The 25,602-nt window shown below is 40.1% G+C and overlaps 1 protein-coding gene and 1 pseudogene across 3 annotated transcripts in view; both read left to right on the top strand.

Annotated features, from left to right (window-relative positions):
• NCALD (neurocalcin delta) overlaps positions 1-25,602 on the top strand; it is a 456,249-nt gene that overhangs the window by 24,679 nt on the left and 405,968 nt on the right. The gene's annotated exons all lie outside the window — the stretch shown is intronic.
• On the top strand, positions 622-4,936 carry LOC136329750 (claudin-6-like; annotated as a pseudogene).

Below are 25,602 nucleotides of genomic sequence, written 5' to 3' on the forward strand. Positions count from 1 at the left end.
AGTCTCAGCTTCCTCCTTTCCCAGCATCGAAGCAAGGGACTCATCTAGAAAGGAAAGGTCGGGCATCTTGTGTTCAGAGATAGTAACCCACTTGCCTAAACTTACACAGCCTTGTCAGTAACTAAAACCGAAGTCTGTCCCCAGAGCCAGCTCCCCTCACTGCTTCAAAGCACTGCCTTGGGAGCCAGGCATCTGATGGGAGGATTTTCCTCATCAGTGTTGTGTGATAGGAGCCAGCTGGACCTCTGCCAAACCCTGACCCTGTCCCTCTGTCCCCTTCAAGGATGGATGAGCCCCTGATACAACTGGGAAATGAGTATTATTAGTTTTCAATGAAATCCTTAAAGACATTCACTGGGACTTTCAGTAACATGGCTTGCTTTATAGTATAATTCATTACTATATGATGCCATGGACTGAATTGTGTCCCTATGCCCCAATTCATATAATGAAGCCCTAACCCCCAATGTGCCTGTATTTGGAAATGGGGACTTTAAGAAGGTAATCAAGGTTAACTGAGGTCATAAATAAGGATGGCTTTCTAATCCAATAGGACTGTTGTCATTTTAAGAAAAGGAAGATACACCAGAGATCTCGGTGCATGCACAGAGAATACGCCATATGAGGGCACAGCAAAAGGTGACTGCTTGCAAGCCAGAATCAGTGCGTCATCAGAAACCTACTCTGTTGGATTCCGATCCTGGACTTCCAAACTCCAGAACTGTGAGGAACTACATACAGCACCTGTTGTTTAAGCTACCCACCCTGTGGTATTGTTATGGCCATCTGAGCAGACTCACAGGGATAGATTTGCCTTAAATCCTGAATAGGGAGGTAGCGATGGGAGTTATACATGCAGCAACAGCTAGAATAGCAATGAGGCCTGAAAGAAGACATGAACACATGTGGTCATGGGGTCATTAAATGCTTCATCAGAGGTGGTATCACGTGAAATGGGCATCTGGGGAGTTGGAGTGCTTTGTAGGCAGGGTAGCGTAATGGTTAAGAGCCTGGGTTTTTGAGGTCTGACTTTCTTAATTTGAACCCCAGTGGTGGCTTGCTAGTTGTGTGACTATGAACAAGTTTACTCTTTTGAGCTTATGTATATATATTTTTTGTATTTTTCTGAAGCTGGAAACGGGGAGAGACAGTCAGACAGACTCCCGCATGCGCCGGACCGGGATCCACCCAGCACGCCCACCAGGGGCGACGCTGAGCTTATATTTTTTAAAGGAAGAATAATGACAGTATCTATCTCACAATATTGTGGAGATTAAATGAAATAATGCATGTGCAACTATTAGAGTTAAGCTTAGCCCATAGAAAGCATTCCATAAATTACTAACATTACTTAGTTATTATTATTTTAACTGGCAGAGAATGGGGTAGGGCGGATTTGAGGAGAAGAGAAGTGGTCTTCTTGTAGGCTGGAGACACGTGTGAACAACAGAGGAAAGACTGGTCTGCATTTTGTGGGCAGTTGTGTTGTTGTCCAGAGCCCAGTTCACCAAGGCTCCATTTCTCTGAGTTTGCATTTTTTTAAGGGGTCTCCTCTTGCAGGAGGTTTCCCAAAATAGGTTTCACAGCAAACTAGAAGCATATCCTGGCCCGCCTACAAATATGTTTTTCATTGTACACGAGTACATTGGCCTTCTGGTTTATCAATCAGTGTCTTGAGCATTTGGTTGGCGTGAGTCAGTCCCCCAGAGTCTCATCACCGCTGCTGGAACTGATCAAATCCAGTTCCTGAATGTGCAGAGCTGAAGCCCAGGCCTTGGGCCTGTGGTGAGCCCTCGGAGGTGTAGGCACTGTGAAGCCCAGCTGGAAATGGAGAACACGCCCACTTCTTTCTCTCTTCTCCCTTTCTCTTGCCTTTAAACTTTCACAATGTGACCAACTGAGCTGCAAACATCTGGTGGGTTTGGGCAGAATTGCACACTGAAGGATGATGACCCTTAAATACTTCTTAAATGAATGAAGAGTGCTCGCTGCTGGTGATGCAATGGGCAGTAAACTGGGTCAGGAGGAATCATACCCAGAAATAGGGGTCTGGTCCCTTCTCCCACTTATTATGTGCCTTTGGACAAGTCCCTTCACTGGGTCTCAGATGCCTTATCTGTGCAATGAAGATAAAATCTTTACTTACCGGAGTCAGACGATGGCTGAATGCCCTCTTGGCATTGTCTCTCTGACCCTAACATGCACGCTCCAATGAGATGACTCCCAACAAAGGTTGAGGATGTTATGGCAAAAAAGTGTTTCTATCAAGTGGACTCCAAGGGGAGCTATGAGGTGGATTTTGCCCTCTCTTGCCCTCCAATTGTTTCATGTTTGCTTTCCTTGTTGCCCCATTTGAACGTAAACTAGGCTGTTTGGGTGGAGTATAATGGTGGGGAAAGTGGATGGGCACAATTCTTATGTATTACCCACTGTGCCTGTCACAATATCAAACATATAAAAGGTGCTTAATAAACACTTGTTAAGTTGGATTGACTATTTGCCTAGAAACCAATTAATTCAAACTGTATTCTTATACTAAAGACATAGTTTGCTCCATCTACATAATGATAATAATAATAGTACAAACAAATTAAAATTGGTTATTTTGAAGATCAGAGGAGGTGTTTTAAGGGCTATTAGTGTGTTCTAGGGTTGCACTTATCTAAAAAGGACTCATGTTAGTTTATTCTGTGATGTTTTGTTATTTTGAAATTATATATTATTAAAAATTATATGTATAATAAATTACATATTTAGAAAATTAAAACATTGATTTTGTCTTAATATTCAGGCTCTCTTAGCCCCATTTTTAGGAGTTGGGGATGTTAATGCTGTTAAGTTGTCCTTCATGTGATTTGGATAAATGTTGCTCACATCTTTAGTTCACCCTTTCTTCAATGGAGCATTCATTTCTTGTCCGAGTCTAATGTGGGAATCTGTTAAACTGGCCAATGAATGGATAGCTTATTCTTCTTAGATGTGCATGAATTCTAAAGGTTCTCATTTTAGATACACAGAGCCAAACTGAACACATATACAAACCACCCCGTTTCCACTTGCTTGTTGCTTCCTAGCATGAGGTTATGTTTGTGATATACTCTGTGTCTATACGTTCTTCGTGAATGTGTGGCCTGGCCACACGGGCTGGAAATAATTCCCCTGCACAAGCTGATGTGCTCAGTCCCTGGCTTGGTCCCCAGGGCCTGCAGCCTTTGCACGGAGAGAAGGCAGTTATTTTATAGTCTAAATGAAAAGGTGTAGGCTAAAGGCCTCAGACATGCTCTATTTGACCTATAGTGTTTTTCAAACTTTAAATATTTGATGTCAACTTGAAAATAGACGACATCTCACAAAACTGTGGATTTCAGGTTTCTCCTGAAAAAACATAAATCATAGTATCGAGGGGCTGTGTCTAGCTGCCACACAGCAGCAATGTCTGTCCTTTTCAGGGTGGACACATGCACACACCCGCACTGGAGTCTCTGTCCTTCCTCCTGTCACACCACCTGCTTCACTCACCCACACACTCGCCTGCCCTTATAAGCATTCACATTTTTCTTTTCTTTTCTTTTTTTTGGCGGTAAAATATACAAAACATACACTTTACCATTTTAGCCATTTTAGCCAATTGAAACTGTACTCATTAAACAACTTCTCCTTCCCACTTTCCCCCGACCCTGGCAATCTCCATTATACTTTCTGTCTCTGTGAATTGGACTATTGTTGGTACCTTGTGTAAATGGAGTCATACAATATTTGTCCTTTTATGACTGGCTTATTTCACTTAGCATAATATCTTCAAGGGTCATCCGTACTATAGCATGTGTCTTAATTTTTTTTTTCTTTTAAGACTGAATCATAGCCCACTGTATTTTGTTTATGCACTCATTTGTCAGTAGACAAGGGGGTTGCTTCTATCTTTTGGCTCTTGCAAACAATGCTGCTGTGAACCCAGGTGTACAAATATATGTCTGAGTGCCTTGAGAAGCACTTTGTTTTCTGCAAGTTTCTTTACAGTTTCCTAGCTATGCTCTTGTGAGGAGGCTTTGCTTTCTTTCCCTGATCTCCCAAAAGCCAAAGCACTCCAGGACTGGCCTTCAGCTTAATGAACTTCTTTGGGAAGCATTGAAAAACCTTCTTCCAGACAGCTCATGAAAATGACTTAAAGTCTTTAAAATTGTAAAAACTAAGTTACCACGGGATTTTCAGAACTTAATATAACATTAATAAAAAATCCAGACTCACAGCTCTTACAACGCTCTGCGGATGCCTTCTCTCTCAGTGAGGTGCCTTTCAGCCTCGTCCTCGTCGTGGCCCCTGCTAGTCTGCAAATCCTGGGGACTGTCCTGACGCTGCCTGGCTGGGAGAATGCCCCGGTGTCCTGTGCCCTGCCCCTGTGGAAGGTGACCACCTTTATTGGCAACAGCTCTGTGGTGGCCCAGGTGATATGGGAGGGGCTGTGGATGTCCTGCATGGCACAGAGCACGGGCCAGATGCACTGCAGGGTGTATGACTCAGTGCTGGAGCTGCCCCAGAACCAGCAGGTGCCCGGGCCCTCTGTGTCAACGCCCTCCTCATCGCTCGGGTGGGTCTGGTGCTCTACCGTGGTGGGGGCAAGGGCACCACCCATGTGGAGGACAAGGACTCACCTCTGGGATCATCCTTGTCATCTCAGGAGTCCTGACTCTGGTCCCCATCTGTTGGAGGGCCCACACCATCATCAGGACTTCTACAACCCCCTGGTGGCAAAGGCCCAAGAGTGAGAGCTGGTTGGCTTCTAGACCTTTGTTGCTGGGTGAAGTCCACTGTGCTGCACCTGCCCCTCTGGGGGGGGGGGTCCCTGGCTCCACCCATTACCTGGCCTGATACTCAGCATCCACCCTATGTGCCAACTCTCAGGGCGCCCTTTGAACTCTTCACCAAGAATTACATCTGATGTAGGTAAGAGAATGGGGCTCTCTTGACAATGGAGCCTACCCTCTGAGCTGGAATCATCAAGATGCATGACAGCTCTGGGCTGCTTTTATCTTGTTTTTGCTTTTTATTGGGGGGAGGGTTAAACCATTTGATAAACATCAAACCAAGAAGAAACTCCATCTTTCACCTGGTCTTTGCTGCTGGTGTTTCTTACCTTAGATGATGAAACCAAGGGAGTGAGACTTCAGAGTTTCTGAATCTTTCTTCACCTTGGATGTTCCCATCTTGGAGGCCAGCCTGGAGCTGTGGCCCCTGGATGAAGGCTGCTTGCTGGCCAGGTGCTTTGTGATACCAAGATGCTTTGATGGTCTGTCCCCAAGAGTGCTTGCTGCTATTGGGGCAGGGCCTCCCTGGGCGTGCAGGGACAAGCCCCTCCTTGCTAGTCAGGCCTCCAGAATCACAGGACTCTTGAGCCTCAAGTAGCCTTGAGAAGAGCAGATTGTAAGTTACCAAAAACCTCCTACTTCTAAAGGTTAGGACCTCTGGCTGGCTGTTCTTAGCCCAGATCTGCTTCGGAGCCATGCTGTGGGCCCCGGCTCCTCCCCTCCAAGCCCGTCCCCTCCCCTCCAAACCCCTCCTCTCCTTCCAAGCCCCGCCCTCCCCCCAAGTCCCAAATACTTCTGCCATGCCCCACCCACACTCACCAGTTTTCAGTAAATAAACTGTGTTATGTGTTTTTAAACAAACAAGCAAAAATATCTGGAAGTAACAATTTGTGATTAATTCGATCTTGAATTTAGTTATAAAAAGCTCTTATTTGAGAAAGAAATCTGCAATGTATTTGGTTTTGTTGATCTGAATAAAGCTTGTTGGTCTTGCTTTGGTTTGCTGTGTATGCTAATGAGATCTTTTTCTGGTAGGTGTTGATAATGGGGAATATTAGAATAATTTAGGCTTTTATTTCTGAATTTTTAGGTTGCATTAAATTAGGAAAAATGTGATTTAAAAAAAATACTGAGTGATAAGTGAAAAAGTCAAAATAAGTTCTTGCTCTTCTATTTTACTGGTTGTTCTTTCTGATTTTTTGTTGTTGTTGTTGCTGTTAATGACAATATCAAGCTAAATGGCCTTAACTGACATAGCCATATGGTTATTCCATTTTATTATCATGTGAACAAAATTTTGATGTCTACTTGAAATTTTGATTACTTGTGTAGACACAGCAATAAATAAATGCATTGCTGGTATTTATTTAGCATTTTAGACTAATACAATATGGACATAACTTTTTGAAATCAAGAGTTCAACTAACTGCACAGAGAACATGAAACTCTAAGAAAACAAATTGTTTTCAAGTACTTACAGAAATTGCTCCAGTTTTAGTGTTTTCTTAAAAGCTTTATGATTGCATTTCTTTCAAGGTGTTTTCAATGTAGACTTTTAAACAAATGCAGCAAAGCCTTCATCTGAATTACTGAATTCCTGCTGTAGTTATTTTTTTTATTATTTTCAATATGCTTACAGTTTTAAGATAACATGGCAATACTAATGTGTATGGACACATTTTTTAATTTAAAAGAATGGCTTAATCATCAGCTCATATTTCTGTATTTGAATATAGACCTGCTGTCAAGGGGAAAGAAGAGAGAATGAGATGGGATGAAACTTTATTATGCCATAATTTCAAAATTGGAAATAATAATTTATGTACTGGTCAGAGCTGCAGACTCTGTTTTTTCCAGTTATTAGACAGATGCTTTTGGGTCAGGGAGCAGGCGGACTAATTTTCAATTGTAAAAATGATAGGATAAGTTGATGGGCATCCAGAATAAGGAGGTACGTTACAAAGAGGTTATTTATTATTGCCAGGGAGTGGGTGCTAACTAATATACTACATCCAGCCTCATGCAGGCATCCAGAACTACCGAACTTGGCTTTCATGACCCACTTGACTTCCAATAAGATAACATCTGAGGCCCTGGCTGGTTGGCTCAGTGGTAGAGCGTCGGCCTGGCGTGCAGAAGTCTCGGGTTTGATTCCCAGCCAGAGCACACAGGAGAGGCTCCCATCTGCTTCTCCACCCCTCCCCCTCTCCTTCCTCTCTGTTTCTATCTTTCCCTCCGGCAGCTGAGGCTCCATTGGAGCAAAAGATGACCCGGGCCCTGGGGATGGCTCCTTGGCCTCTGCCCCAGGCACTGGAGTGGCTCTGGTTGCCACAGAGGGACGCCCCGGATGGGCAGAGCATCGCCCCCTGGTGAGTGTGCCGGGTGGATTCCGGTCAGGCACATGCGGGAGTCTGTCTGACTGCCTCCCCGTTTCCAGCTTCAGAAAAATACAAAAAAAAAGATAACATCTGTGTGTCAATCTTATCATGAATAAAGGATCAAGAATAAACATCTTGTGATGAGAGCCACAGAGAGCACAAACACAGCAGTAAGAAGTAATAAAATTATCTTGCACTTAAGCACCCTTGGGGTTAGAACTTTGTGTCTAAGCCCCTGGTTGTGACTAAGACTACTGGATCACAAGCTTATTGTGCAGATGAATGAATGAAAAAATAGATGGAAACTACTCAGACAATCAAGTGTGGTGTGACTGTTAGATGCATTGGATGAACTTTTTTTTTTTAAACCATTCTCCATTTTCTTACTCCTGCTCTACTTCCTTTTTGGTTCCTACCTCTCAGTCTTACCATTTGTAATATTTCAGACTATGGGGCTTAGGTAAGCTATGACTTTGGTAATCTAAAGCTATAACTTAGTGATCTGAGAATTGTCAGTCATTTTAGATCCCTGCACATCCGTGACTTCCTTCAGTGCCCATGTTTCCAGGGCTGTGATTGTATTTCTCAGAAGTCACTACAAAAGTAATCTTTATGTGTGGTCTGCCTTTTCCCTAAAATCACCCTGGAGAAAGGGTAGCCTTGGATGTGTAAATAATTTATTTCCATAGAAATAGCAAATATTTGCCAAGTACCCACTCTTTTAGGCTCTAGATATTTGGGGGTGCAATAAGTAGGCACGTTTTCTACTCTCAAGAAAATAGAATTAAAGAATTAAATTAGAGCCAGTTGCTATTCAGTAGGCTTTAGCTGGTCCAAACTTAATAGATGCTCAAAATCTAAACAGATTTGGTTTAGCTTTCATGACCCCCTTGGGTGAGTGGAAAAAATAAGGTTCTTCGGGTCTTCCGCTCTGGTCATGAGGGCTCCTCCTGCATTGCCGTCATGAGTATGGTATTTGTTCACTTCTCACTGGCCCGGCTTGGTTCCAAAACCCAAGCCACCCACCACACTCAGTTCTGCTTTCCTTGCTCCATCTGCCACCCTCCATCACTCTCATTCTTTCCAGGGCCTTCCTGGACTGGACAGGAGGAAAAATTGGATGTATTTTCATCTCCATATGACCAGCACACCACCCTCACAACACATGACAGGAGCATAACTTTACACTCAAGCAAACATATGTTCTTGCTAAGGTTAAAAGAGTCCTAAGTCAAGGTTAACTTCTGTATTCGTTTTCTAGAACTACCATAACAAATCACCATGAACTAGACGAACCACCTAAAACAACAGAATTTTATTCTTTTATCATTCTGGAGTTAAAAAGTCTAAAATCCAGCTGTCAGCAGGATTGTGCTTCCTCTGGAGGCTCCAAGAAAGAATCTTTCCTTGTCTCTTCCCAGGTTCTAAAGGTTGCTGGCAGTCCTTCTCATTCTTGGCTTTCGGGCACATCATTCCAATCTCATTTTCCATCTGTATCTGATGTTCTCTACTCTGTCTCAGTGTCCGGTTTTTCTTCTCCTAAGGATATCAGTCATTAAGTGAAGGCTTTTCCTAGTCCAATATGACCTGATCTTAACTTGATTATATCTACAAAGGTCCTATTTCCAAATAAAGTCACATGCACAGGTACTGGGGGCTAGGACTTCATATCTTCAAGTCTTTTGGGGGCATACAATTCAATCCAAAAGAACTTCTTACAGATAAATCCTGTGAAGAAAAGTATTTGCTCATTAAGAGGATTTTAGTAAAGTTAACCATATACTCAAGATAACAATAATAAACAATAATAATAAAAATAAATAAAATAATTAATAAATTAAATAAACTTAGACTTCAGTCCTGACACAAACTCCAATGTGTCTATTTTCTGACATCACCAAGTAATTACCGGAGATAGAGTCTAATCCTATAGGTTAAGTACTCCATCCTAAAAGGTTGTCCTCTCCTTACTTTAGATGACAATCACTGGTAGATTGTCGTCTGTGTTTTTGACTGATGGGCTATCGATCAGAGATTTTCAACACCTCATCCTTGAGTTTCATCAATTTGCTAGAGATGCTCACAGAACCCAGAGAAATATTTTACTGGCTAGATTACCTGTTTATTATAAAAGGATATAATTCACTAACAACCAAGGTATGTGGGAAGGGGCTCCAAACTTCCACGCCTTCTCCAGGCATACCACTATCCTCAAATTTTCACATGCTCACCAACCCAAAGCTCTCTGTGAACCCCATCATTTTGGGTTTCTTTTGAAGCCTCTTTCGTTTATAAGTGTGCTTGAATGAATCATTGACCATTAGCTATTGAACTCAACTTCCAGCCCCTCTCTCACCTTCTCAGAGGTCTGCAGTAGAACCGAAAGTTCTAACCCTCTAATCACATGGTTGGTTCTCTGAACTAGCCCCCTTTTATAGGTGACATATGGGTTCCAAAAGTCACATCATTAACATAACAAAAGACACTTTATTGCTTTTATCACTTAAGAACTTAGAAGGGTTTTAGGAGTTCTGTGCTAGGAACTAGTACAAAGAACAAACATGTTATTTCTTCTTATAAAATCATAGTATCACAAGGCAGAATGAGGTAGTGGAAATAGTACAGGAGGGCGAGGCCGATGTGTTTAAATCACAACCTCACTACTTATTTGAAGCCCTGGGCAAGTCACTTACCTTTTCTGATCTAAAGTTTTCTGTTTTATAAAATGAGTGCACTCTCTAACATACTGAGCTGCTGTGAGGGTCACAGATGATTTACATAGAACATCTGGCATGGTGCCTGGCACAGACAAAGCGTTCAACTAATGTTTTCTCTCACTTCCCTTTTAAACAGAGCTGACTTCATGTAAATGGATTTGCAAATTTTTTTGTCACCTTTATAGTATTTAAAAGTAATAACTATATGACTAATGTTGAGATTATTAGCCAATCTGAGCATTACCCTAGTTTTGTATTTTAAGAGTGACTCTTTATGGGTGTGATTGATAATTTTGGAACTGCTTCAGAAAATGCATTTTTTTAAAATCATAAAGGGTAGTGGAATGTCCATTGCTGGAAATTTTATGATCAAATATCCTGGCTCACTTAGAAACAACTGCCTTGGAGTTTTGTTGGAGTTAGTTAATCCTGATGATCCCCTGTAACAGTGGGCTCATCTATTTTATCCTTGGGAATTTGTAAGGTACTTACAGGCAGGATATGTTTTTTTGCATTAACTGTCACATCAGTTAGGAGTTGTGTTTGGCTACTGGGAACAGAGCTGACTTCCATGACTAAATAGCATAAAACATTAATTTTTTTTCTTACAAAGAATATCTAGAGGTAGTCAGTCCAAGGGAGGTGTGGCTGTGTTTTGGTTCTTGAGACACAGAACTCTTTTAGTTTTCTGTTTTACCCTTACTGCACAGTTCTGTTCTCAATATAGCCTTACATGCGAGGAAAAATATCCAAAATATATAAGGAACTCATACAACTCAATAGCAAAAAAATCCCAAATAATCTGATTAAAAAATGGGCAAAGAACCTAAATAGATATTTTTCCAAAGAAGACGTACAGATAGCCACATGAAAAGATGTTCAACATCACTGATCATCAGGGAGATGCACATTAAGAACATAATAAATTAACACCTCAGACCTGCTAACATGATTATCATAAAAAAGACAAGACATAATAAGTATTGGTGAAGATTTAGAGAAAAGGGAACCCTTGTGCACTATGGTAGGAATGTAAATTGTTATAGTCATTATGGAAAACAGTATAGAGGTTTCTCAAAAAATTAAAAATAGAACTATCATATGATCCAGTGATCCTATATATCTGAAGGAGAAAAAGAGATATCTGTAGTTCTTTGTTCATTGATGTATTATTTACAGTAGTCATGACGTGGAAACAACTATCTTGTCAACAGATGAACAAGTAAGGAATATGTTATATACATATAATGGAGTTATTCAGCCATAAAAAAAAGAAGAGCGAGGCAAAGTCTATAACTTTTTTTCTCAGCTGAGTCAACCCTCTTAAGGATCTTGTTCAAAGCCCAGCCTTCTGTTTGCTTTTGTTTTGTTTTTTAAATCTCACAAGATATATGATCTGTAAAGAAGCCTGGGGAGATTAATTGAACACTTTGCTACCTGGTAATATAAATAGGAGAAAAAGGATATGTTAGCAGCTAGAAATCTCTGTCTCAGCTTCTTGAACTCATTTAATCACCCCCTTCATGATGAAAATGTATTTCCTATAATCCAACCAAAATTGTCAATGACATCGAAAAGAGTCACTCTTAAAGTACTAAAGAGTAGGTCTTTCTAGAACACCTAGGATAGTTCTCTAATTCATGGGAATTTAAGGAAGTTACTCATTTATACAAATAGTAAGTTGTATCTTCTAAATGTGTGGCAAGATGTGAAGCTCTGAACATAGAGCCATGAATAATACAGGCCCAGTTCCTTCTCTCTTAATTACAGCCCAGTGGTGGATATAAAGAATTCCTGCTGTGATGACAAGGAATGATGTGTCTTAGGTACAATAAAGAGAGTCTGTTAGTCATAGAGTTAAGAAAAGCTCCTGACTGCGCTGCATAGATGAGTCAAAATTTGATGAATGAATGGGAAATACTTAGTTGAAGAGGATGTGTAGATAAATAGCATTCTAGAAATTCCAGGCATTCCAGAAGGAAGGAATGGTACAGATGAAGGCCAGTGGTGGGAGGAGAATGGGAGAAAGGCTAGTGTAGACTCCTTGCTTCACAAGGAGCAAGATGAAGCAAATTTAGAAATGAGACAATAGAGGTGGGCAGGGACTAGCCATGTGGGGATGTGTTAATTGTGTTAAGGATCCCAATCTTCTTCCCAGAAGCAATGGGAGCCACTGAGTTTTAAGGTAAGGGTGGGGTTCAAGGGCATGTGAAATGATCATTTTTGCTCTTTGAAAGGATTTCTCTGATAAAGGATGGACTGGACTGAATTCAATAGTGGCAGACAGACCAGATAGGATTCCAGGCAAGAGATGATTGGTCCAGGATGATGGTAATTGTGGGTGTGGGGAGAGGTATATGGATTCAGGAGGACAGATGTAGTTCTTAGAGCCACTTGACTTTTGAGGACTGATGATGATCCAAATGTGTCTTTCTGAGATACAGAATTTCATTTTCACTTTAATATAGAAGAGAAAGTTACACTAGATTTATTGGTAGTAACAGGGTTCAGTTCTTGAGGTTTGTTTAATCTTAAAAAACCCCAGGCCTCACCAGATCTGGGCTGGGGTGAGATTTTGATGCTGGTAGGTCTTAGTATAGTATTTGTAATTTCATGCATTTTTCTAACCCTAAACTCTGAGGTTTTAAATAAAATATGCATCAAAGAACTGTGTGCTCTTGTATATTCAATGAGATATGGTTTGGTGATGTTGTCCTTGCCTCTATGAATTTTATTAGCTTTCTTGATTTGCCACAATTTGAGAATTAAAGAATTGAGGTTATATATGAGGCCCAAATGCAATATTTATTCTTGACTCTCCCTCATCCTTAACACCATGAAAGTGTCAGAAAACTGATTAAATAACATTAACCCACCAGAATAAAGAGAATAAGGAAAAGGAATGATTGTGTGTAAGACATGCCAAAAAAATTTTTAGATGTGGAAAGCAGACGGATAAGTGGAAACCAAGCTGGTTTGTGCCACAAAACCCCGGAAAGGCTCAGATATTGGTGGTGCTAGATACCTCTTAACATGGAACTGATGGGAGGATTAGTTTAAAAAGAATCCACTCCTTCCACTCGTGACTGTAGGCAAGAACCTTCCTCTCTTTTGCATAGATAGTTTACTGTCTATACAGAGTAAACTGGGGATTTCCCAGACTGTAAGCCAAGTCAACAGATATTTGGCAATGATTAGAGACATTTTTTGTTGTCACAACTTGGCAGCAGTTTGCTACTGGCATCTAGTGAGTAGATGCCAGAGATTCTGCTAAATATTCCACAATATACGAGACAGACCCCACAAAAGAGAATTATCTGGCTCAACCTGTCAGTAGTGCTGAGGTTTAGAAGCTCTGAGTTGGGTAAAATCTGGCACTAGACTCCCTGCCTCCTCAACCAATACAGATATGTACATGCACAGCCACTGCTGGAAATGGAAGTTGACTAGGAAAGATAAAGATACTTACACTTTTAAATCCCCCAACCACACAACAGGTCCCTGCTGATCACCCACAGTGAGTTCCACCCACTCTCACAGAACTCCCATTTTTTTTAGATTCTTAAACAGAAACAGAGAACCAAGTCTTACCAGATAATTGAGGAGAGTCTCTTCATGAAAAATAGTGATTAAAAAGAAGGAAAAAGAGAAATTTAGAAGAAAAATAAAGAATACAAGCAGCAGAAGAAAACATTAAAATAACGATTATAATATCTCTAAAGAGATAAGAGGTGTTATTGCACTCCTTACACTAGAACAGTATGCTATTAACAACAAAGAGATATTGGGAAAACAAAGGAATTTATTGGAAATTAAAAATATGAGAGTACAAGCCTGGCCTGTAGTGGCACAGCGGAAAGAGCATTGACCTGGAATGCTGAGGATACTTGACCTGGGCTTGCCTGGTCAAGGCATATATGGGAGTTGATGCTTTCTGTTTCTCTCCTCTTCTCTCTCTCTCTCTCTCTCTCTCTCCTCTCTAAAATGAATAAATAAAATATTCTTAAAAATATGAGAATACAAATAAAAATAAAGGGTGGAAAGTGAAGCTGAAGAACTCTTAGAAAGTAGAACAGAAAGACCAAAAGATAGGAAAATAGGAGAGAAAAACAACAGTAAAGGAAAGTTTAATAGGTTGACATTCAACTAATAGGGATTCTAAAAAGCATGGAAGGAAGGAAATCACAAGAGAAAATTTACAAGAAAATGTTCTCAAAGGGTTTCCAGATTAAAGGCTTGCTGAGTTCCCAGTACAAGAGATGCATATCATCATAAAATTTTAGACCAGGAATGAAGAAAAATCTTATGAGCTACCAGAGGGAAAAAAAATCAGTTATCAGAGGGACACTAGACTTTTCAATAGAAACACTAGATGCTAGAAGATGATGGAGTGTTGCCCTAAACATTTTTGGGGAATATTATTCCCACTTAAAAATCTTTCTTTCTTTCTTTCTTTCTTTCTTTCTTTCTTTCTTTCTTTCTTTCTCTCTCTCTCTTTCTTTCTTCCTTTTTTTCTTTCTTTCTTTCTTTCTTTCTTTCTCTCTCTTTCTTCCTTTTTTTCTTTCTTTCTCTCTCTCTCTTTCTTTCTTCCTTTTTTTCTTTCTTTCTTTCTTTCTTTCTTTCTCTCTTTCTTTTATGTACCTATTTTTTGTCACACATTTAAAAAATTGAGATATATAAAATTCATTTATCATAAATTCATTCAATTTCTTTATTCAAAAAGTTGTGCAATAATAACCACTAATTCCATATCTTTTCCACCATTTCAAACAGAAACCTCCTTTATAATCTATATTCTGCTGAACTTCAGGCAAATATTAAGGTAGAATAAAGGCATTTTCAAGTTACATGACTGAAGGAATTTACCTTCTATGGGCCTTGTCTTAGGAATATTCTAGGAGATAGGATTTACCACAATGGAGGAGGGAGGAAGATATCGAGTACAGGATCAGGTCAAGAACCCAACAATAAAGAAAAGGAAATACTTCATTTACAGTGTACATCTGGCCCACAGAGTTTGGGCAGTTCTAACAGGAGGATGGAGCACTCCAAGAAGGCTGTCTTTTAGGAAAGCAGACAAAAATGGTGTAATGTAGTATCTGCGATGAGAGAAATTTTAGTTTTGTGGAAATTTTCTGGAGACACTATTGAAAGTTATGTAGGAAATTCAGTAAATGAAAAATGAGGCAAAAACAAAGGGAAGAAGATGAGGAAGAAAGGAAATCTATTCTGACTGTGCATTTAGAGAGCATTTTGTGCCTGGACTCTTGTGTTTGCATATAATTATTCATTTCACCCTCACTGCAACCTCATGAAGTAAGTGTGAATACTACTGACATTTAAAAAATATGAAAAGTGATGCATGAAGTCACATAGACGGTACTTATTGAGGCCAGATTTGAACTAAGGCAGTTTGGGTTCATAGTAATATGTAAAGAATATACTGCTTTATTCAAAATAGTGATTTTACTATATAGAGGTGACAGTGGGGTAGGGAAATGGGAGGGAGTAATATAAATAGCTAAATTCTAATATTTGATAGTAAGAAGTAGTAGATAATGTCAAAATGGAAAAAGGAAATAAGACAGAGGTTATGATGATAAGAAATAGCTAGAAAAGTTGTGGGGAATAAGAATGGAAGGTGGGGAGGGGAGCAGGTAACAGGCTGCTCTTTTTTCTTATTAGCTTTACAGTGTAATTTTACTTTTTAAAACAATACACAGCTGTTAGTTTGTAGTTTGATTTAACAAACAAGGTAGGCCCTGGCTGGCTGGCTCAGTGAATAGAGTGTTGGCTCAATGTATGGATATCCCAGGTTCAATACCCAGTCATGGCACACAGGAGAAGTGACCACCTGCTTCTCTTCCCCTCTCTCTCCCTCTTCTCTCCCTCATCCCATGTTGAAGCCAGTGGCTTGACTGGTTTGAATGTTGGCCCGGGCACTGAGGATAGCTTGGTTGATTTGAGAATTGGTCCCTGGTTTGAATGTTGGCCCGGGCACTGAGGATAGCTTGGTTGATTTGAGAATTGGTCCCTGGTTTGAATGTTGGCCCGGGCACTGAGCATAGCTTGGTTGATTTGAGAATTGGTCCCAGACGAAGGTTGCCAAGTGAATCCCAGTGGGGGCACATGTGGGAGTCTGTCTCATCTGTCTCACTATCTCCTTTCCTCTCACTTAAAAAACCCAAATAAAACAAAAATAAAAAATAAAAAAAAACAAGGTAAAAAAAAGGAACCCTTTAGCCTTACCACTGATCACTCAGTTGAAATCTCAGCTGGTGCACAGGGAAGGGTGGCTGTCCCCATCCACAGAGACACTGTACCTTGCGTATTCATGACTTCAGCCATCATGCTCTGACTCTTTACGGGAAGGCTTATAAGAGCTTCCAGAATGGTTTATTACCAAAGATAAGCCCAAATCATGCTGAGCATGTTTGAAATACAGGTCTGCAGTTCATGGATCATCTCAATCGAACAAAAGTATGTTCTTAGCTTGGGTTTACGGATTTAATTAGATAATATCAGAGTCAAAGTTTTGGGACCAGTTGCCATTTAAGGGCAGAATTATGAACGCTTTGGTGGGGAGAAACTCAGATTGTATGTCTCTTTTCTGATTGTTTTGTTCCACAGTAATTTTTGATAAATACAAGGAGTGCAATATGTTGACTTTTCTTTTGCCCTTTTAGAAGTAGGAGGAGAAGATGTTCACATCTCAGTAGTGATTCTTGTTTATGTTCTGAGTTTTCTATTGCATTGTTCACCCAGGGACTGGAGAATGAATTGAATCAGAACCATGGTAGGACCAACCTCAGCCAGCCTTTGAAGGCATGCTGAATGCTAACATGAATTTGTACCACCATTACAAATGCTCCCTGCTGGGAGGGAGCACTCAGTTTCTATTGCCTGGAAGAATCTTTAGAACTAAATAGGCTTCTATTCAAACACTTGCTACCTTGAAGACCCCTCCCATTTTTTTTTAAAGTTGGTGATTTCTTTACCTATGCTCCCAACATAAAGAAATATAAAAACCCTAGAAGAGAATGAGGAAGTGTTAAATATTGAACAATCAAATATTGAATAACCCATAGGGTTAAATTTTTTGTGTGGGGCTTTATGAAGTTTGCATATTCAGACTATTTGGAATGGGAGTTGCAGGGAGATATATATCCTACTTCTACTATTTCAGTTAGAGAGGAATTTGGGGAGAAGCTGCCATTTGAAGAGGCCTTTTATTTCATATCAGTTCTGGTAGGGACAGGGAGATCAGGTATTAATCATATCTCCAAAGAGAGCTGTGTTTCTCAAGTAACTGTCCATCTAAAGTATTATTATTTGAAAATAATAAGCACCAAGAGAAGGTGTCTTAGGTCAAAAGCTGACACCTTTTTATTCCTTTTTGCACTCTTATGCGTAGAAAACAAGCAGCTAACTTGGCTATGGCAGCATTAGTGAACGTCCTCAAGGGGAGAGTGGGGAGTCTTGGGTTATAAAGCCAAATATAGGAAGGCAGTTTAAATACAGCACTCAACTCTGCTCCCTTCATCATGTGATTGTTATAAGGCAAAGGAATGTAACAAAATGCCATAGACTGGGTTACTAAAACAGCAGACGTTTATTTTTCACAGCCTGGAGGCTGGAAGTCCAATCAAGGTGCCAACAGATTTGGTTCCTAATGAGAACCCACTTCCTGGTTTGAGAGGGCCACCATTTTGCTGTGCACTACGTCCTTTTGTCCTTGCATGCATGGTGCATGCCTGTGGAGGGAGATTTCTCTGTTTTCCTTTTCTTGTAAGGGGACTAATCCCATCATAGGGTCTCCACCCTCATGACCCTGTCTAAGCTTAATTACCACCCAAAGGCCCCACATCGAAATACCGTCACATTGTGTTTAGGGCTTCAATCTATGAATTTTGATGGAGACATAATCATTCAGTTTATAAGAATCTTTACTTCTTTTTTTATATTTTTATTTCTTTATTATTTTTATTATTTTTATTTAGAAAATTAACAGAGTGACATTGATTAAGATGAATACATAGGTTTCAGGTGAACATTTCTATAGCATTTGAACTGATGATTATGTTGTATACCCATCTCCCAAAGTCAAATCATTTTCCGTCACCTTGTATTTGTCCCTCTTTATAGCCTTTCCCCCACATTCACTCAAGTTCCTTTCCTCCTCCCCCACAATAACCTGGTAACCACTTCACTTTTATCTGTGTCCATAAGTCTTAGTTTTATATCCCACCTATGTGTGAAATCATACAGTTCTTAGCTTTTTCTGATTTACTTGTTTCATCCAGTATAATGTTCTCAAGGTCCATCCATGTTGTTGTAAATGTCACTATGTCATAATTTCTTATGGCTGAGTAGTATTCCATTGTGTATATGTAACAAATCTTCTTTATCCAATCTTGTATTGAGGGACACTTTGATTGTTTCCATGTCTTGGCCACTGTGAATAATTCTATGATAAACATGGAGGTGCATGTGTCTTTATATACCAATGTTTTTTGAGTTTTTTGAGTAGATACCCAGTAGAGGGATTGCTGGGTCATAAGGTAGTTCTATTCTTAATTTTTTGAGGAACCACCATATTTTCTTCCATAATAGTTGTACTAATTTGCATTCCCACCAGCAGTGAATGAGGGTTCCTTTATCTCTGCAGCCTCTCCAACAATTGTTATCTGTCTTGTTGATAATAGCCAATCTAACTGTGTATGAGGTGATATCTCATTGTAGTTTTGATTTGCATTTCTTGAGTACCTAGTGAAGAAAAGTACCTTTTCATATACCTGTTGGTCATTTGTATGTCCTCTTGGGAGAATTGTCTGTTCAGGTCCTCTCCCAATTTTTAAATTAAATTGTTTGCTTGTTTTTTGCTGAGCCTTGTGAGTTCTTTATATATTTTGGATGTTAACCCCTTATCAGAGCTGTTGTTTGTGAATATCATCTCCCATTTAGTGGGCTGCCTATTTGTTTTGTTGTCAGTTTCTTTTGCTGTTCTTTAGTTTAATATAGTCCCATTTATTTATTTTTGCCTTTACTTCCCTTGCCTTTGGGGTCAAATCCATACATTGTTCTCTATGGCCAAATTTATGAGCTTGGTACCTATGTTTTCCTCTATGCAATTTATAGTTTCAGGTCTTATATTTAGGTCTTTGATCCATTTTGAATTAATTTTTGTGCAGGGGGACAAACTGTAGTCAAGTTTCATTCTTTTGCTTGTGGTTTTCCAATTTTCCCAGCAACATGTATTGAAGAGGCTTTCTTTTCTTCATTGTGTGTTTTTGGCTCTTTTGTTGAAGATGATTTGTCCATATATATGTGGTTTTATTTCTGGGCTCTCAATTCTGTTCCATTGGTCTGTATGCCTGTTTTCTTGCCAATATGATGCTGTCTTGGTTATTGTGGTTCTGTAGTATAATTTGAAGTCAGATAGTATAATAGCTCTGGCTTCATTCTTTTTCCTCAAGATTGCTTTGGCTATTTGGGGTTTTTTATGGTCCATACAAACCTGGTAATTTTTTTTTCTATTTCTTTAAAAAACGACATTGGGATTTTGATGAGGATTGCATTAAATTTGTATATTTGTATATTGCTTTGGGTAAAATGGCCATTTTTAACTATGTTGATTCTTCCAATTTATTTCATTGTGTCTTTTTCAATTTTTTTCAATAATGTTTTATAGTTTTCAGTATATATGTCATTCACATTCTTTGTTAAGTTTATTCCTAGGTACTTTACTTTTTTGTTGCAATTGTAAAAGAAATTGTTTTTTTGAGTTCATTTTTCAAAGTTTCATTGTTGGCATATAGAAAAGCAGTAGACTTTTGTATATTGATTTTGTATCTTGCGACTTTACTGTATTGGCTTATTGTTTTTAATAGTTTTTAAAAGAAACACCTTTAAATATTAGAATGATATTTGGCTTAAGGTATGTGCACAGTACTTTAGCAGGCTGGATGAGTGAAACAATGGGAGAATTAATTGAAAAGGAGTGCTGATTTGGAAGCGGAGAGTGAGTGTGCATGTGTGGAAAATTTTCCATTATTTAAAGCTACTGAACGTTAAGTTAATAACAGGCATAAGTGGTCTAAAATATTTTGAAGTCCTAGGACTATTTGTGCCATAGAATAGACCTGTTTTTTTAATCAGTGTGACAGCAACAATGATAAAGAACAATTTTCTATATAAAAGTGTCTTTTTTGAGACAATGGAAACCAAATGTCTCTTTAGAGATTTTTGATCTCAATAATAATGTGCTAATGAATTTGAATTCTAAGCAGACCTAGTTGTAGGCTGGTCATACTGTATTTGTGTGATTTATTGATATTGTGGTAACTGGTATCTCTTTTTTCTTGACAATATGGGACAAGGGAATGTGTTGTAAAAGAACCTCTTTATTGCTTTTTTTTAGGTGAGTGGAGGGTAGATAGCAAGGCAGACTCCTGTATATACCCTGACCAGGATCTACCTAGCAACCCCATCTAGGGCTGATGCTTGAGTATCAAGCTATTTTTAGCATCTGAGGCTGTCAAGCTCCAATGGAGCCATCAGGAGCACCCAGGGCCACACTCGAACCAATGCAACCACTGGCTGTGGAATGGGAAGAGGGGGAGAAAGGGGAGAAGGAATGTGGAGAGAAACAGATGGTGGCTTCTTCTGTGTGCCTTGACCAGGAATCTAATTCAGGATATCCATATGCTGGGCCAACTCTATCCCTTCTGTTTTTAAGGGAGTGGTTCTCAAACTTGGGGAGCATGCATAAAATACAGGTAGTAGGGCCCTGCCCCCCCCCAATATTTGGATTCAGAAGATAAGAAGAGATGCCTTTGAATATAAGTTTTTAACAAAGGCCACAGATGATTGTGATGCAGGTGGTATAAGATTCAAACTTCAGAGGGAAAAATCAAGAAATACAGAAAAATACAGAAAAATTTTTGTCCAAATCTTTTTTAGCATTAAACTTGTTCCTGCTTCAAACCGTTAGGCCCTTGCATGCTCTTTGAAGGTTTGCCTTCATGCCCAATGAGTAGGCTGGAAACTGGGACCAGCTGGAGCCCTTCGGAGCCCGCTGGTGGTATATTACTTGAGAACCACTGATCAGGTATGACACATGCCAGTTCTGATGTCTCCTTGCATTGCAGTTTCTGTGGGAGCCCCAAGCCCTTTACGCCCACCATGTGGAGTGGTCACAGAATATTGTGACCCTAGGGGTTCCCTAGAGCACAAGCTTTCCCTTTGATTAATGAGAGTGCCTGCTAAATTCTCCCTCCCTACCCAGCCTCTGATGAGAACACCTTAATCCAGCTGGGTTGGGGTTCCCTGGAGTTCCATGACCAGCTCTGACAGGAGCAGAATAATAATATAATCCAGAGCCAAACCTTAAAATCCTCAGTGAAACATTTTTCTCACTCCCCCCTATATTTGTGCTATTTGAAAGAACATGGTGTGACAGAGTATATTGTTTCTGAATAATTCTGCAGGCCAGTCTTGAAATGAAAGCTTAGTATGTCAAGATGAGCTTCGTATTAGGTGATAAAGGTCAATTGGGGGTCTTTTAAATAAATGTTTTTGCTTGGGATTGTTCTGAATAATGGAACTCTTAAGTGAAAAGTCAACATAGCAAACACCTCTGCCTGCTGACAGCACGTGATGCCATTGACCTTTCATGTGAAGTCCTTGGGAGAGAGATGAATTATATCTACTGGCTGAATTTTTTAAAAGAAGGTGGGTGACAGCAGGGGGGTCTATTTGTATTAAAAAGACCTGGGAAGTGCAATGAAATGGCTGTGTTTCTATCTGGTCTCTCCTTGCACGTGACTAGGCACGAATAACCGGAGGCAGAAGACCCGGGGGCTCTGCTTCACTGCTGTGGCACTTTGCTGGATGTGGATGTGCTTTGCAATATTTAGGCAAGTTTGCCGTAATCTTGTGTCTGAATTTCCTTAAATATGATTTAACACCTTGTGGCATGATGGAATTTTCTTAAATGCTGGCAGATTGCCTTTATGTTCAGATGTTCAAAGGGAAAGTAATCCAATTTATTAATTATGCATTACAGTTAATACTCATTTAAAGCTGTCAAGTGATCAGCTGTGGGAGGTGTGTGAGAACAAGACTATTAAAACAGCAGCAGCTGTTGCTATAGATAGGGCTCATTGCCGTTACGCCCATAACCTTTTAAAGACACGCACAGTTGAAACGCCAAAGCCATATTTAATAAAAATTGGGTTCTGGGAGGCAGAGTTGTTTATATTCTCCCTTTTTTTTTTTTTTTTTTTAGAAAGTAAGGTTATCATGCCATGCTTCCAAAAAATTGGGTTCCATGTACTATGGAACCATGTACTATGGATCCATGTACTATGTACAGAGATCATGCTTTATATAAGGAAGAATTATCCTTCTATCTTCAAATTCTAAGTTTCCTTGGGATTGGCTGTTATGAGAAAGACACACACACCTCTGTGTCTCAGTTTCTCTCCCTGTAAAATGGAGAAATACCGTGGTTGTGCAGAGCCCTCTTCATCCTGCTCAAGTCCTCAGGATGGTTTAGATTTGTTAGGGTTGGAGAAGGAACACATAATAGGCAGCTGGTAGTTTTTCAGCCACTGCTCGAAGCTCCTGTTGAGTGCCATTTGCATGCATGAAACAAGCTTACTGAAGCTAGTTCAGGGGAAGGAGGGAGGGATACACAGGTACTGGTGTGCAGCCAGGCTCCATGGGAGTTGTGGCAAAAATGACTAGAAACTAAAGCCATGGTCTCTAGTCCTCAGGAACGGTCTGGCTTCTTTTACCTTTGCTTCTGTCTTCTCAGCTTCCTCCACTAGGTATGGCCTCCAGCTTTGAATGTTTATAACCTGTGCAGTTTAGAATTCACCAGTGACTGTTTATAGATTATAAAATTCATATGCATTCATTTAACAAGTAGTAATATGTGTCTACTGTGTGAATAAATGAGCGATATACTTTCAGATATTGATGAACAAGTAAAATAAAGTAATATGATGGATAGAGTGTGATAAAAATGGGAGGTATTGTGTCACTATTTTGGGGTTTTTTTTTGTTTTTTTGTTTTGAGAGAGAAGAGTGATCAGAAGCATCAACTCATAGTTGCTTCACTTTAGTTGTTCATTGATTGCTTCTTATACGTGCTTTGACCAGGGGGCTCCAGCCAACCAAGTGACCTTGGGCTCATGCCAGCGACCTTGGGATCATGTTGATGATCCTATACTCAAGCCAGCAACCCCATGTTCTAGCTGGTGATCTAGGAGTTTCAAACTGGGGACCTCAGTGTCCTGGGTTGACGCTCTATCCACTGCTTCACCACTGGTCAGGCAGTGTCACTTTTTAAAAAGTGGCCAAAGAAACATTTGAATGGACCTAAATGATGAGCTAGCAAGGTAGAGATCTAGAAACAGCAATGCCAGGAATAGTGATGGGTTGAAGGAACAGCAAGAAGCCATTGTGGCTGAAACATAATGAATGAGGGTGAGTGGTGGGAGATGAGGTCTGAAAGGTGAGGAGTGGGGCTACTCATTGAGGGACTTGGGCTTTTTCTAAGTGAAATGGAAAGCCATTGGAAGAATCTTAAGTTAGAAAGTTAGAAAATCGATTCACATTTTTAAAAGATCATTCTCATGACTATGTTAAAAATAGAAACAAAGGGGCAAGCATGGAGGCAAGGAGACCAGGAGGAGACTCCTGCAATAATCCCTATGAAAAAGGATGGTGGTTTGGATTTGGGCGGTGGCAGCGGAGCTGGTGAGAAGTGGCCATGTAGGGCTATGGCAGGGTTTATAGGTGAGTTGGATATGAGGTATTGAGGAAGAGATAAATCAAGGTTGATGACTAGGCTTTTTTTCTAGAGGATCTAGTTGTATGGAGTTGACATTTTTTGACATGGTAAGCCTGAGGAAGGAAGAGTTTTGGAAATATTACATTCTGAGATGCCTCCTAGATACCCCAAATGGGGATTGCAAGGGACTTCTTGGATATTTGAATCTGGAACATGAGACAGGTCAGGACTGGCAATTAGAATTTGGTAGCTAATTATTTTTCTTTTCTTTTTTTTTAAGTGAAAGGAAAGGAGATAGTGAGACAGACTCCTGCATGAGTCCTGACTGGCATCCCCCAAGTAACCCCTGTCTGGGGACAATGCTCAAATTAACCGAGCTATTTTTAGTGCCCAGGACTGATGCTTGAACCAGTTGAGCCACTGGCTGCAGGAGGGAAAGAGAGAGAGAAGGAGAGAGGGAGGGAAAGGGAAGCAAATGGTCACTTCTCTTGTGTGCCCTGATTGGTAATCAAACCCAGGACGTCTATATGCCATGCTGACTCTCTCCACTGAGCCAACCGGCCAAGGCCTGGGAACTAATTCTAATCAGGCTTTAGCTAAGATCACCTAGAGAGATTGTGTTTCTAGGGCAGAGGAGGCCCAGGATTAATCCCCAGACACTCTGATATCTAGCGGAGGGAAACCAGCAAAGAAGACTGAGGAAAAAGTCAAATTTCAGAGACATTGAATTCAACTGAAATCTGGGTCCACCAAGGTGTAGGTCTCCATCAAGTTTCCTAGGTACCCCTGGCCCAATCGGTGAATGGGGTATGAGGCTTTCTGTCCATTGAGTTTTGTGATCATAATTTCATCAGATTTCGTAAGAGAAAAGGACAGGTTAGAAAGTCTAATACCTGCCTAAATATACCTGAAATTTTGTTGACAGACTCTTAAGGATATAACTCTTCACTCTCCCTCTTTTAACATAGGTTTCTTCTTATTTGTTTCATTTTTATGGACTTTTTACTGGTTCTGATTTTTTATTTCCTAAAAGATCTTCAAGGTCCTTGGTTCCACCCGTATCTGGATTTCTTCATGCCTTTCTGTCTTCTTTCTTTACTTGGCCCTGCTGCATAAAAATTCCTTCCTATGTCCTCATTCATGGACACAATCCAATAACCACAACTCTGAATATTTTGTACCCTGTCGAGGGACTGTAGGGTGAGGCCGCCATCATATTTAACTCTTCTTCAGTCAGTGGTGGGACGATCCTCTCAATCTCATACATGTTCTGTCAGAATAAATCTTTTACTCAAGCAGTCTAGATGAAAAGTTCCCCTCAGGGAGAGATGGGGAAGGAATAGAGAGCATTACTTAAGTTTGGAAACGTTGTGAGCAGACGTTGATTAAGAGACTCCATGTGATTTCAAATTGGGTCTCTAAGGGAAGGGGGTCTTTGGGGAAGCTGGTTTAACATTGCTTCACTCCATTCCCTGTCCTCAGACTGAATTCTCCCTCCTGGCCAGCTGGCTGCTGTGCAGATGTGAGCTGTGGCTGGGCCAGAGGCACAGCAGGGTGAAGAGTGCAGGTGACCCTACAAATCCACCATCATTACTGTTAGAAGAACAGCTCATAGTGCATATCCTTGAAAAAGAAGGCAAGGAATTCATTGTGTGTTAACTGGTTTACCAGTGTTAGAGATACAGAGACTATTCACTCAATCCAGAAGCCTCTTAGATGAACACAAGGTTATTCTGTGTTCATTCCCTCGATTCTTCTTGCTGTGAGAGGATGTATTCTCCCTGGCAAAGTGATAATAATAAGAATGAGGGAGAGCAAGAGATCTTGAAAATTAAATATTTCATGTGAAAAAAAAAATAGAAAGGTTAGAAGATAAAGGTGAGAAGATAGCGCAAGTAATTTTG

Source organism: Saccopteryx bilineata, chromosome 3 (assembly GCF_036850765.1).
Source record: "Saccopteryx bilineata isolate mSacBil1 chromosome 3, mSacBil1_pri_phased_curated, whole genome shotgun sequence".
In the NCBI taxonomy this organism is placed as follows: Eukaryota; Metazoa; Chordata; class Mammalia; order Chiroptera; family Emballonuridae; genus Saccopteryx; species Saccopteryx bilineata.